Source organism: Hyaena hyaena, unplaced genomic scaffold, assembly GCF_003009895.1.
Source record: "Hyaena hyaena isolate Hyena2069 unplaced genomic scaffold, ASM300989v1 scaffold_1199, whole genome shotgun sequence".
Classification (NCBI taxonomy): domain Eukaryota; kingdom Metazoa; phylum Chordata; class Mammalia; order Carnivora; family Hyaenidae; genus Hyaena; species Hyaena hyaena.
In genome coordinates, this window is record NW_024081839.1 from 484,233 (window position 1) to 490,685 (window position 6,453).

Genomic DNA, 6,453 nt, shown 5'->3' on the forward strand with positions numbered 1-6,453 from the left:
CGGAATACAAGTGTGTAACCTTTCTTAACTTGAAAAAAAAAAAATAAAAAAACGCCCTGACGGTGCCCTTGAAATAAGTTGTAGTCAGATATTTTTTCCTCAAGAGGTCCCTCCATTCTTTAAAAGTTTGGCAATGAGATAACTCTTTTTTTTTTTTCCTTTTCTTACTCTTTTCATATATGTGTGCTTAATTCAATCAAGTGGAGATTAAATTTAAGAACTCCTTTTCAGAAAGCTATTTCCTGGCAATAACTAGCACTAACAGCAGAAGGAGGTTTGACATGGCATTTTTGTTTTAGCTGAATCAACAACTCTTGGGTAAATTCCGTTCTATGACCCCAAGCCCACATCCACATTATTAGGAAGTAAAATAAGCAGCTGGTAATCACTAGGTGGATTCGGACCGGGGGCGGGGGGGGGGAGATTTATCTCTCTAAAAATATGGACTCTGTATTTGCAAACCTGGTTAAGTAGGTCTGAGTAGAATAAAGTTTGATTAGGCATACACAGTACTGTATACTTAATCCAAGTTCTCAAATTGATCTTGCTAAGACATTGCTGCCTGGCATATCCCAACTCCTTAAGTGTGATTCAATAAAAACTATTTTTTTGGACTTGAATTAGCCACACTTACTGGGACAATTCACCTTGTTCAAAGATCTAAACCTGGTTTGTACAATATAAAATGCACTCAGCAGTGGGACTGAGACATGGTACAGGGCATTTCTTCATATGTAGACAGAGGATGGCAGTTTGCCTAAAAAATTAATTGTTTGAGTGTAAAAATTAATGAATGGGAAAATGAGGTAGAAACAATGGAGACAGACATGTAAAATGGGTTGTTGATCATCGGAAGGAGATGCCTTAGGCAACAGTTTATGTTAAGGTTTTCTCAAGTATATTAAATAGGATTCAGAAAATCAATGCAGAAAATTTATTCTTCAGGTATGCTTTTGTGGCTGACATAAGAAAACCAGTTGATTTAGCAAGTTTCTATTGTCTTATTTAGTAAACATTCTGGAAATCTCTATTCAGAAGAGGTTGCTATTTGCAGGCATTTTGAATTCTTACCAATTTTCTGCCTGCTACATAATGTAAAAGCAATGAATGGCTACACTGCATTGTTCACACTTTCAACTATATGTGATTATCTGGTCCACTGGTCTACTGTAGTGTATTTCTGAAATGAATTGAAGATAAACCTGTAATAGTCCATTTCATACAGAGATATTTGTCTCAGTTTAAATTCAAGGCCCAAATATCTACTTATTTCCATTCTGTTTTGTAAGTACAGTGTTTTCATCATCATAAAATTATATTAGCTTCCTGATTATACCTGGAATTCCACAAGTTCTGTGGGAGAGCTAACAATCTCACTCCTGGTTATTCAGTATCACCACTCTATCACAGTTACGAAAAAAAGGCCTGAAGATTCAGAAAGGATGTATGGAGTATTTCCCTCCAGATTTCCAGGTTTGTATAAATTTATGTATTTATTTATATTACCAAGGTACTCATATTAACCTTGATTTGCTCACATGAACACAATATATTATATCTGAATAAGAAATCAAAATATGATTGATGACTGAACAAATTCAAGTTTATTATTATTCAGCCAATTAGTGAGAGTTACTAATATGTTTAGCAACTGTATTTTAATAACTTCAGCTAATCAAATTTCTTGTCATTAAAATGTTCCCAAGATAATCTCATCTTTAAAATAAAAGTTATAAAAGGATGAATATATGACACCATCTAGGTAAATTTTAAAATAGGAAAAAATATCATATACTGCTTGGGGAATACCTATTTATTTAGAAAAATCATAAAACCATACACACATGGGAAAACATTCTTGGGTAGAAAGAAAGAGTGAGAATGTCCTTTCCATAATGTTTTATTTCTTTTATAAAAAGTTAAGCAAACAGAAGCAAAGATGGTAAAATGTTAATATTCGCTAAGTCCAGGTAGTGAGTACATAAGCATTTCATTTTTTTCTCTATATGGGAAATCTTATAAAATCAAAAGAGGAAAAATTAAAAATATCACTTAGTATAAACACAAATGAGTAGTAAAATTGATAGAACATAATGGATGATGTAGAGGCATTCTACACAAGTTTTGCACAAAAGCAAATTTATTGCTTGTGATTTTCTCCAATTATTAATTAAACAAATTTAGAATCCCTTCTTTAATGAATTTCAAGTTTGTAAACAAAGAAGTTTCTTTGAGAACAGAAAATTAGGATTGCCTTTCTATGTATATAGGGATGAATTCATATAAATTAAACCTGCTGTGTCTCTTACTATTATTGATTTAGCATTAAAATCAGTTACACTTTTGAAGAATCTGCATTGTTTTTCTGTTTTCATACAAAGGAGGATGACTATAACATTTCCAAGTTTACAATGTAACATTTTCCTCCCATAATCACTGGTTTTTGGTTTTGTTCTTTTCCAGCATGAAGCATTTTTTTAAAGAATTTTTCTAAATATCATTTGAAATACTTCAGTTTTAGGAGAAAATATTGGCCCACATAACATTGCTTTCTTTGTTAACTCTCATCAACATGAAAATAGTAGAAAATAGTATAATAGCCCAAGATAATTTTATTTTCCTCAGTTCAGTCCAATAGATAAAATATCAATTAACTTTATAAAGCAAAAGTCTACAAAATACACACAGTATTCAATGGATACAGTTTGCAAAAATATTCAGAGTTATGCATATAGTAGCTTAAGATCATTTAAAGTCCTTCAAGTAAAGGCAAAACAACTACCTAATATCTGTAGTAATATCAACCATAATCCTAGAAGGTATGCTTCTTTTGTTATTCTATAATTTTCTGTAAAGGCGAAAAAGCCAACATGATATCCTAAGCCTTTTATATTTGCTCCCTAATATCTATTAATTAAAATTTTAAAACACACCTAACAGGGGCATCTGGGTGGCTCAGTTGGTTAAGAATCCTACTCTTGATTTAGGCTAAGATCATGCTCTTAGAGTTTATGAGTTGGAGCCCCGTTTCTGGCTCTGTGCTGACAGTGCAGAGCCTGCTTGGGATTCTCTTTCTCTGTTCCTTGCTGGCTCTCTCTCTCTCTCAAAAATAAATAAATACACATTTAAATAAATAAATAAATAAATAAATAGTAAATTAAATAAAAGCATACCATAAAATATGTTCTGCATTAGAAAAGTTCTGAAAAAAATATATATATATATTTATGAAAGTAGAGTTGGAAGACATTCCAACATGGCTTAACATTTTCCCATATATACTTTGCAAGCAATTCTGTATTTTGATTAATGGATTCAGTTATTGTCAGGAGCTATCTCATACTCTGTCTTTAGCCATTTGACTATATACCTTAAGGTGACAAGATACCACCCTCTAAAACTATTTATCCTCAACACATACATACACACACTGTGTGCCTATACCTGCCATTTTATCTACTCAGGACATGTCCTTTTTATTTTAATATTGGAGAGAGACAGAGGGAGATAGAGAGGGAGGGAGAGCATAAGTGGGAAGGGCAGAGAGAGAGAGAAGGAGAATCCCAAGAAGGCCCTGCACTATTGGAGCAGAGCCTGACATGGGGCTGGATCCCACGAACCACAAGATCATGACCTCAGTCAAAATCAAGAGTTAAAAGCTCAATCAATTGAGTCATGCAGATGCCCCATCCTCAGGACATGTTCTAATCCATTTTCCTCATCAAAGCCTTCGGCAGCTACCTGCTTACTTAAGGATCTCTATTCCCTTAAATTCATAACGCATCTATAGTCAGTGTCCCATGGTTTAGAACTAAGTGAAATGCTGTTTTCTGTAACACGGGTTTGCAATGTGCCAGCAGACTAGACCCAGCTATGCCATTTGTTTAGTATTGTCCATGGTACCTTTCCTTCCACAGTGCTAGGATTGAGTAGCTCCCAAGGAAGCCTTTTATGACCAGGAAAGCCTAAAACACTTGCCCTCTAGGTCTTTACAGAAAGTTTTGCTAACTCCTCGTAAACTATGTTTAATATAGAATAGAACATAAAAAATATAATTTAACTGTATTTTTCCAACATCTTTTAAGTAAGTGTATTTTTCTAACTAAAATGTAATATACTTGAGATTAAGGATAATTTTTTAAAACTTGTATTTTGAGTATGACCTCAAAGTACCTCATGCGGCTCAGGGGACATATTGGACACTTGATACCTAATTGATTTATTAAATCATTGTAGAGCAAGAAATCCAATTATGTATAAACCACATTTCCTCTAAGCTTGATCCCTTTATCTAGTGAGATCACCAGAGTACTGCATAACTGGGCTGCATAACTGTAGGATTAAAGATAGCTTTGAGGACCTTTGACAATAATTATGCTTTTAGCTTTTCCAATGAAACAGGCATCCTTAGAAGTCCCTGTAATTTAAAATAATAATAATAATAATAATAATAATAATTGGCATCAAGGACAACATCCACTGTGTTCTTCAAAGCTTCTTTTAAAAGCTCATGTTGAAATTCCTCCCAGAATTCAACATTAAAGAAAAGTATGTGTTTCCTAATGAACTGCTCTGTTTCCCTTTATTAGACAATGACAGCTACCCAATCCACTGTCCTTCCCTTTTAAAATTGGCCTTCTGGAAACCCAGAGCTAACATTAAAGCTCAATTTTAGTAGCTACTCTTACATTTTCCTTCCTTTTATGCTCTCCACACTTTTGCACTCCACTCTTTTAATACATAATTCTTGTTTTCCTTCTTCTTAATGATTTCATACTTAAAAAAATTATGTACAATAAAATCATTTGAAGGAGACATGACAAAAAAGGATGAATGAATGCATGCCTAATTAAATTAATAAAGGAGTGAATACATTCCAGATTATGGCATCCTTTATTCCCAATAAGATAAATTGGCAAATTCTATCCAATCCTAATTTCCTATGTCATCAAAATAAAGTCACAATAGAACAATACTTTTAAAAGTTTCAATAGTAAAATTTAGCAACAATATCTGATCTCTGACCCTAAGTTAGGAAAACTCCTCTCCTAAATAAAAACTTGATTTAAATATTAATCTAATCTGATATTATCTAATCTAAAATGTTTCCTAATATAAAATTAAATATTAATTAATATTATGGAGATAGATGTGCAAGACTAGGGCTGTTAAGCAGAGATTAAAATGGTACACTTTGAGGAATTCAAAACTTATGTTAGTTTATTTACATCAAGGGTGAGAAGTGAGTCACCTCAAAGCAGACATTTGGTTCATGAGGAAACACGTGAAAATATAAATGTATATAGTTAAGAGGAATATGAATTTACTTGAATGAAAGTTTTGACTCGTCATACTCTAAACCCCTTGCTCTGTGGTGTTGTTGGGTTGGTGGGAGGAGGGAGGAAGGACAAGAGAATTCAAGCAGAGCTCAATCCATTTTTGCAAAGAATTTTAAAACATTTAGAGTAAGAGGGACCAGAACCCTAACCCATTATTTGAAATCAGAGCAAGTGTCTTTACTAGAAGAAAGTAAAGACCCCAGTGGTCCCAACAGAGGCTAAAGGGAATCAGGGCAACACAATCTCTGAACTAAAACTTCCTGAAATAATGGAAATTTTGTCTGGAAACCCAGACATAACAAAAGCTTTTGTCAGAGTTCATGGGGAAATGTCTGTTCCTAGGCACACTCTGTGTTTGAGCCTGGGTATCTCAGTGAACTTGGAAGTAGCATTGTGCTCTGGGAAAGCTCAGTGAGCATTTGAGCTCCATGACCTTACATGTGTTATTTCTGCTGTCAGCACTTTGATATCCTATTCGGAAAGCAGGTGACGACAATAGTGTATTTCTCTTGGGGTCCTGTAAAGACCAAAAAAGTTCATATATATGTAAACCCTTTAAAAAATCAGGTACCTAATAATACCTACATGAGAGACTGCATATTATTATAGCCAATCAGTACAACTGACCATATATGTCAAGGTGGATTCACCGTTAATTGGGTTATATATGTGACTGGTGACAGAAAAATGGGCAAAAGTTTTGTGATGATCCAACTGACCATCAACATAGGAGTCAGAAGGACACTTTTCATAATCTCAGGCTTGTTTCTAATTAGCAGTATGTCCTTGAGTAAACCACTTACATATCTGAAAGATTAAAAAATGTGTTAGTCTAGAGAATCCCTAAGGTCCTTTTGGCTCTAAGATTTTATTAGTCTATGACTCCTCTTCAGACCTTAACTAGGCATTATGAAAGAAATAGATAAAACACAGGCTAGGTTGCTTCCTTACCAGAGGTTCCAATCCAGCTATGATTAAAGAGCCTTTTAATCCACATTTGCACAACACAGTAACATTCTCAATTATATGAGCTTTGTTAAGTATTTTTTTCTGATTTTGCAGACCAAAGTGGCTCTAGGCCAGTGGAAAATCTCACATAAACCAAGATGGCCAG